Here is a 7,815-nt window from a genome sequence, read left to right on the forward strand (position 1 = left end):
CTGGCTGCCAAGGAAAGCTAGGGGGTTGTTCTGGAAAGCCCAGTGGCAGCAGCTGCATCCCCAAGGCCAGGGAAGGTAATTATAGGACTTCCCCCTAACAGGGAACACTTGTGACTGAAGATAGCTCAGTGGAGTTATCTCTCGAGCTCCCCCACGCACACAGAGTTCTTCCTGAATTCTGAGCGTCGGTAGGTTCCACCAAGGGTCGGCAGCACATTGGTTCTAACGGTATCCCATATCTCGTCTCCCCTGAGGGTTCTCCAGATTCTGGCTGCCAGGGAAACTAAGGGGTTGTGCTGGAAAGCCCAGTGGCAGCTTTTGCCTCCCCATGGTCAGGGAAGGAATTTATAGGTCTTCCCCCTAACAGGGAACACCTGTGACTGAAGATACCTGCGTGGAGATGGCTCTCGAGCTCTCCCACGCACACAGAATGGTTCCAGAATCCTGAGTAGAGGGAGGATCCACCAACGGTCGGCAGCGCGTGGGTTCTAACGGAATCCTTAGCTCGTATCCTCTGAGGGTTTTCCTGAGTCTGGATACCAGGGAAAGCTAGGGGTATGTGCTAGAAAGCCCAGTGACTGAAGCTGCCTCCCCAAGGTCAGTGAAGGTAATTATTGGACTTCCCCCTAACAGGGAACACCTGTGACTGAAGATAGCTGTGTGGAGTTGTCTCTCGAGCTCTCCCACGCACACACAATTTTTCCTGAATCCTTAGCGTGGGGAAGTTGCAGCAACGGTCGGCAGCGCATGGGTTCAAATGGACTCCCTTAGCTCGTCTCCCCTGAGGTTTTTCCTGATTCTAGCCAGCAGGGAAAGCAAGGGGGCTCTTCTGGAAAGCCCAGTGGCATCGGCTGCCTCCCCAATTTCAGGGAAGGTAATTATAGGACTTCCCCCTTACAGGGAACACCTGTGTCTGAAGATAGCTGCGTGAAGTTATCTCTCGAGCTCCACCATGCCCTCAGAATGGTTCCGGAATCCTGAGCGTGGGGAGTTTCCACCAACGCTCGGCAGCGCATGGGTTCTAACGGAATCCCTTAGCTTGCCACCCCTAAATGTTTTCCTGAGTCAGTCTGCCTGGTAATGCTAGGGGTTTGTGTACGAAAGCCCAGTGGCAGCGGCTGCCTCGCCAAGTTAAGGGAAGGTAATTATAGGACTTTCCCATAACAGGGAACACATGTGTCTGAAGACAGCTGCGTGGAGTTGTCTTTCAAGCAACCCAACTCCCACAGAACTCTTCCGGAATCCTGAGCTTGGAGAGGTTCCACCAACGGTCGGCAGCACGTGGGTTCCAACGGAATCCCTTAGGTCGTCTCCCCTGAGGATTTTCCTGAGTCTACCTGCCAGGGAAATCCAGGGGCTTGTGCTGGAAAGCCAAGTGGCAGCGTGTGCCGCCCCAAGGTCAGGGAAGATAATTAAAGGACTTCCCCTACAGGGAACACCTGTGAATGAAGATTGCTGCGTGGAGTTGTCCCTCGAGCTCCCCTACGCACACAGATTGGTTCCGAAATCCTGAGCGTGTGGAGGTTCCACCAAAGGACAGCAGCGCGTTGGTTGTAACGGAATCCCTTAGCTCGTCTCCCCTAAGCGCTTTCATAATTCTGGCTGCCAAGTATAGCTAGTAATATGTGCATGAAATCTCAGTGGCAGCGGCTGCTTCCTCAATGTCAGGGATAGTTTTAATCAGACTTTCCCCTAACAGGGAACACCTGTGTCTGAAGATTGCTGCATTGAGTTTTCTCTCGAGCTCTCCCACGCACACAGAATTGTTCCGGAATCCTGAGCGAGGGGAGGTTCCACCAACGGTCGTCAGCGCGTGGGTTAAAACGGAATCCCTTAGCTCATCTCCCCTGAGGGTTTTCCTGAGTCTGGCTGCCAGTGAATGCTAGAGGTTTGTGCTAGAAAGCCCAGTGTCTGCGGCTGCCTCCCCAAGGTCAGGGAAGCTAATTATAGGAATTCCCCCTAACAGGGAACACCTCTGACTGAAGATAGCTGCGTGGAGTTGTCTCTCGAGCTCCCCCAAGCACACAGAATATTTCCGGAATCCTGAGAGTGGGGAGGTTCCACCAAAGGATGGCAGCGTGTTGGTTCTAAGTGAATCCTTTAGGTCGTCTCCCCTAAGCTCTTTCTTAGTTCTGGCTGCCAAGTACAGCTAGTGGGTAGTGTAGGAAAACCCAGTGGCAGCGGCTGCTTCCCCAATGTCAGGAAGGGTTTTAATCAGACTTTCCCCTAACAGGGAACACCTGTGTCTGAAGATAGCTGCGTGGAGTTGTCTCTCGAGCTCCACCACGCACACAGAATGGTTCCGGAATCCTGAGCGTGGGGAGGTTCCACCAACGGTCGGCAGGGAGAGTGTTCTAATGGAATCACTTAGCTTGTCTTCCCTAAGTGTTTTCCTGAATCTGGTTGCCAGGGAAAGCTTGGGGGATGTTTTGGAATTCCCAGTGGCAGCGGCTGCCCCCCCAAGCTCAGTGAAGTTAATTATAGGAATTCCCCGTAACAGGGAATACCTGTGACTGAATATAGCTGCGTGGACGAGTCTCTCGAGCTCCCCCACGCACACAGAATTTTTCCGGGATACTGAGCGTGGGGAGGTTCCACCAACGATTGGCAGCATGTTTGTTCTAACGGAATCCCTTAACTCGTCTCCCCTGAGTTTTTTCATGGGTCTGGCTGCCAGGGAATGCCAGGGGGTTGTGTTGGAAATCCCAGTGGCAGCGGCTGCCTCCCCAAGCCCAGGGAAGGTAATTATAATACTTCCCCCTAACACGGAACACCTGTGAATGAAGATAGCTGCGTGGAATTGTCTCTCGAGCTACCCCACGCACACAGATTTGTTTTTGAATCGTGAGCATGGGGAGTTTCCACCAACGGTCGGCAGCACGTGGGTTCTAACGGAGTCCCTTAGCTCGTCTCCCCAAAGTGTTTTCCTGAATCTGGCTGCCAGGTTAAGTTTGGGGTATTTGCTTGAAAGCCCAGTTGCAGCGGCTGTCTCCCCATGCTCAGGGAAGGTAATTATAAGACTTCCCCCTAACAGGGAACACCTGTGAATGAAGATAGCTGCGTGGAGTTGTCTCACGACCTCCCCCATGCACACAGAATGGTTCCTGTATCCTGAGATTGGGGACGTTCCACCAAAGATCGGCAGCTCATGGGTTATAACGGTATCCATTAGCTCGTCTCCCCTGAGAATTTTCCTATGTCTGCTGCCAGGGAAAGCCAGTGGGTTGTGTAGGAAAGCCCAGTGGCAGCGGAGGCATCCCCAAGCTCAGGGAAGGTTTCAATCAGAATTTAACATATCAGGGAACACCTTTGTCTGAAGCTAGCTGCGTGGAATTGTCTCTCGAGCTCCCCCACGCCCAAAGAATTATTCCGGAATCCTGAGAGTGGGGAGGTTCCACCAAAATTCGGCAGCTCGTGGGTTCTAACGGAATCCCTTAGCTCATCCCTCTGAGGGCTTTCCTGGGTCTGTTTGCGAGGGAAAGCTAGGGGGTTGTGCTGGAAATCCCTGTGGCAGTGTCTGCCTCCCCAATGTCAGGGAAGGCTTTTATAGGAGTTCCCCCTAACAGGGAACACTTGTGACTGAAGCTAGCTCCGTGGAGTTGCCTCTCGAGCTCCCCCACGCACAAGAATGGTTCCAGAATCATAAGCGTGGGGAGGTTCCACCAACGGCCGGAGCGTGTGGGTTCTAATGGAATCCCTTAGCACGTCTCCCCTGAGGTTTTCCAGATTCTGGCTGCCCGTGAAAGCTAGGGGGTTTTGGTGCAAAGCCCAGTGTCAGCGGCTGCCTCCCCAAGGTCAGGGAAGATAATTATAGGACTTCGGCCTTTCAGGGAACACCTGTGCCTGAAGATAGCTGCGTGGAGTTGTCTCTCGATCTCCCCCATGCACACGGAATGTTTCCGGAATCCTGAGAGTGGGGAGGTTCCACCAACGGCTGGCATCACGTGAGTTCTAACGGAATCCCTTAGTTCGTCACCCCTATGTGTTTTCCTGAGTCTGGATGCCAGGGAAAGCTAGGGAGTTGTGCTGGAAACAAAGTGGCAGCGGCTGCCTCCCCAAGGTCATGGAAGATAATTATAGGACTTCTCCCAAACAGGGAACACCTGTGACTGAAGATAACTTCGTGGAGTTGTCCCACAAGCTTTCCAAGGCACACAGAATTTTTCCGGAATCCTGAGCATGGGGAGGTTCCACCAACGGTCGGCAGCGCGCTAGTTCTAACGGAATCCCTTAGCTCGTCTCTCTGAGTTTTTTCATGAGTCTGGCTGCCAGGGAAAGCTAGGGGGTTGTGTGGGAAAGCTAGGGGGTTGTTTTGGAAAGCCCAGTGGCAGCGGCTGCATCCCCAAGCCCAGGGAAGTTATTTACAGGATTTCCCACTTACAGGGAACAACTGTGACTGAAGATAGCTGCATGGAATTGTCTCTCGAGCTACCCCACGCACACAGAATGATTCCGGTATCCTGAGAGTGTGGAGGTTCTGCCAACGGTTGGCAGAGCGTGGTTCTAACCGAATCCCTTAGCTCGTCGCCACTGAGTGTTTTCCGAAGTCTGGCTGCCAGGGAAAGCTAGTGGGTTGTTCAGGAAATCCCAGTGGCAGCGGCTGCTTCCTGAAGGTCAGGGAGGTTTTATATCAGACTTTTGCCTCACAGGGAACACCTGTGTCTGAAGATAGCTCCGTGGAGGTGTCTCTCGAGCTCCCCCACGCACACAGAATGCTTCCAGAATCCTGAGCGTGGGGAGGTTCCACCAACGGCCGCAGCACGTTTGTTCTAATGGAAACCCTTAGCACGTCTCCCCTGAGGTTTTTCCAGATTCTGGCTGCCAGGGAAAGTTAGGGGGTTGTGCTGGAAATCACATTAGCAGCGTCTGCCTCCCCATGTTCAGGGAATGTAATTAAAGGACTTCCCCCTAACAGGGAACACCTGTGTCTGAAGATAGCTGCGTGGAGTTGTCCCTCGAGCTCCCCCACACACACAGAATTTTTCTGGATTCTAGAGCGTGGGGAGGTTCCAGCAACGGCTGGCAGCGTGTGTGTTCGAACGGAATCCCTTAGCTCGTCTCCCCTGAGGGTTTTCCTGAGTCTGGCTGCCAGGGAAAGCTAGGGGGTTGTGCTGGAAATCCCAGTGTCTGTGGATGCCTCCCCAAGCTCAGGGAAATTAATTATAGGACTTCCCCCTTACAGGGAACACCTGTGACTGAAGACAGCTGCGTGGAGTTGTCTCTTGAGCTCCCCCTAGCACACAGAATGTTTCCGGAATCCTGAGCGTGGGGAGGTTCCACCAAAGAATGCAGCGCGTCGGTTCTAATGGAATCCCTTAGCTCGTCTCCCCTGAGTGCTTTCTTATTCTTGATGCCAAGTATAGCTAGTGGGTTGTACAGGAAATCCCAGCGGCTGCGGCTTCCTCCCCAATGTCAGAGAGGGTGTTTATCAGACTTTCCCCTAACAGGTAACACCTGTGTCTGAAGATAACTGCGTGGAGTTGTCTCTATAGCTCCCACATGCACACAGAATCTTTCCGGAATCCTGAGGGTGGGTAGGTTCCACCAACGATCGCTAGCGCGTGCATTCAAACAGAATCCCTTAGCTCGTCTCCCCTGAGCGTTTTCTTGAGTCTGTCAGCCAGCAATAGCTAGTCGTTGTGCAGGAAACCCCAGTGGCAGCGGCTGCATACTCAATGTTAGGGAGTGTGTTTATCAGACTTTCCCCTAACAGGGAACACTTGTGTCTGAAGATAGCTGCGTGGAGTTGTCTCCCGAGCTCTCCCACGCACACAGAATGGTTCCAGAATCCTGAGCGTGGGGAGGGTTCACCAACGGTCGGCAGCGCGTGTTTTCTAACGGAATCCCTTAGCACGTCTTCCCTAATTGTTTTCCTGAATCTGGCTGCCAGGGATCGCTAGGGGGATGTGCTGGAATTCCCAGTGGCAGCGGATGCAACACCATAGTAAGGGAAGTGAATTATAGGACTTGTCCCTAACAGGGAACACCTGTGACTGAAAATAGCAGCGTGGAGTTGTCTCTCGTGCTCCCCCATGACACAGAATGGTTCTGGCATCCTGAGCGTGGGGAGGTTCCACCAAATGCCGGCAGCGCGTGGGTTCTAACGGAATCCTTTAGCTCGTCTCCCCTGAGGGTTTTCCTGAGTCTGGCAACCAGGGAATGCTAGGGGTTTGTGCTGGAAAGCCCAGTGTCAGTGGCTGCCTCCCCAATGTCAGAGAGGGTGTTTATCAGGCTTTCCACCAACAGGTAACATCTGTGAATGAAGATACCTGCGTGGAGTTGTCTCTCGAGCTCCCCCACGCACACAGAATGTTTCCGGAATTATGAGCGTCAGTAGGTTCCACCAACGGTCGGTAGAACGTGCATTCAAACGGAATCCATTAGCTCGTCTCCCCTGAGCGTTTTCTTGAGTCTGGCTGCCAGTAATAGCTAGTGGGTTGTGTAGGAAAGCCTAGTGGCAGCGGCTGCCTCCTCAATGTCAGGGAGTGTGTTTATCAGACTTTCCCCTAACAGGGAACACCAGTGGCTGAAGATAGCAGCGTGGAGTTGTCTCTCGAGCTCCCGCAAGCACATAGAATTTTTCCGGAATCCTGAGTGTGGGGTGGTTCCATCAAAGGAGAGCAGAGCGTGGGTTGTAACGGAATCCCTTAGCTCGTCTCCCCTACGCGCTTTCCTAATTCTGGCTGCCAACTATAGCTATTAATATGTGCAGGAAAACTCAGGGGCAGCGGCTGCTTCCCCAATGTCAGGGAGGGTTTTAATTAGACTTTCCCCTAACAGGGAACACCTGTGTCTGAAGATAGCTGCGTGGAGTTGTTTCTCTAGTTCTCCCACGCACACAGAATGGTTCCAGAATCCTGAGCGTGGGGAGGTTCCACCAACGGTCGTCAGCGCGTGGGTTAAAATGGAATCCCTTAGCTCGTCTCCCCTGAGGGTTTTCCTGAGTCTCGCTGCCAGGGAAAGTTAGGGGGTTGTGCTGGAAATCCCAGTGTCTGTGGCTGCCTCCCCAAGCTCAGGGAAATTAATTTCAGGAATTACCCCTTACAAGGAACACCTGTGACTGAAGACAGCTGCGTGGAATTGTCTCTTGAGTTCCCCTAGCACACAGAATGTTTCCGGAATCCTAAGCATGGGGAGGTTCCACCAAAGTTGCAGCGCGTGTTTTCTAACAGAATCCCTCAGCTCGTCTCCCCTGAGCGCTTTCCTACTTCTGGCTGCCAAGTATAGCTAGTGGGTTGTGCAGGAAATCCCAGTGGCAGCGGCTGCCTCCCCAATGTCAGAGAGGGTGTTATCAGGCTTTCCACCAACATGTAACAACTGTGAATGAAGATACCTGCGTGGAGTTGTCTCTTGAGCTCCCCTACGCACACAGATTGGTTCCGGAATCCTGAGCGTGCGGAGGTTACACCAAAGGACAGCAGCGCGTTGGTTGTAGCGGAATCCCTTAGCTCGTCTCCCCTAAGCGCTTTCATAATTCTGGCTGCCAAGTATAGCTAGTAATATGTGCAGGAAATCTCAGTGGCAGCGGCTGCTTCCTCAATGTCAGGGATGATTTTAATCAGACTTTCCCCTAACAGGGAACACCTGTGTCTGAAGATAGCTGCGTGGAGTTGTATCTCGAGCTCCCCCACGCACAGAGAATGTTTCCGGATTCCTGAGCGTGGGGAGGTTCCACCAACGGTCGTCAGCGCGTGGGTTAAAACGGAATCCCTTAGCTCATCTCCCCTGAGGGTTTTCCTGAGTCTGGCTTCCAGGGAATGCTAGGGGTTTGTGCTAGAAACCCAGTGTCAGCGGCTGCATCCCCAAGGTCAGGGA

Source organism: Vicugna pacos, chromosome 35 (assembly GCF_048564905.1).
Source record: "Vicugna pacos chromosome 35, VicPac4, whole genome shotgun sequence".
Classification (NCBI taxonomy): domain Eukaryota; kingdom Metazoa; phylum Chordata; class Mammalia; order Artiodactyla; family Camelidae; genus Vicugna; species Vicugna pacos.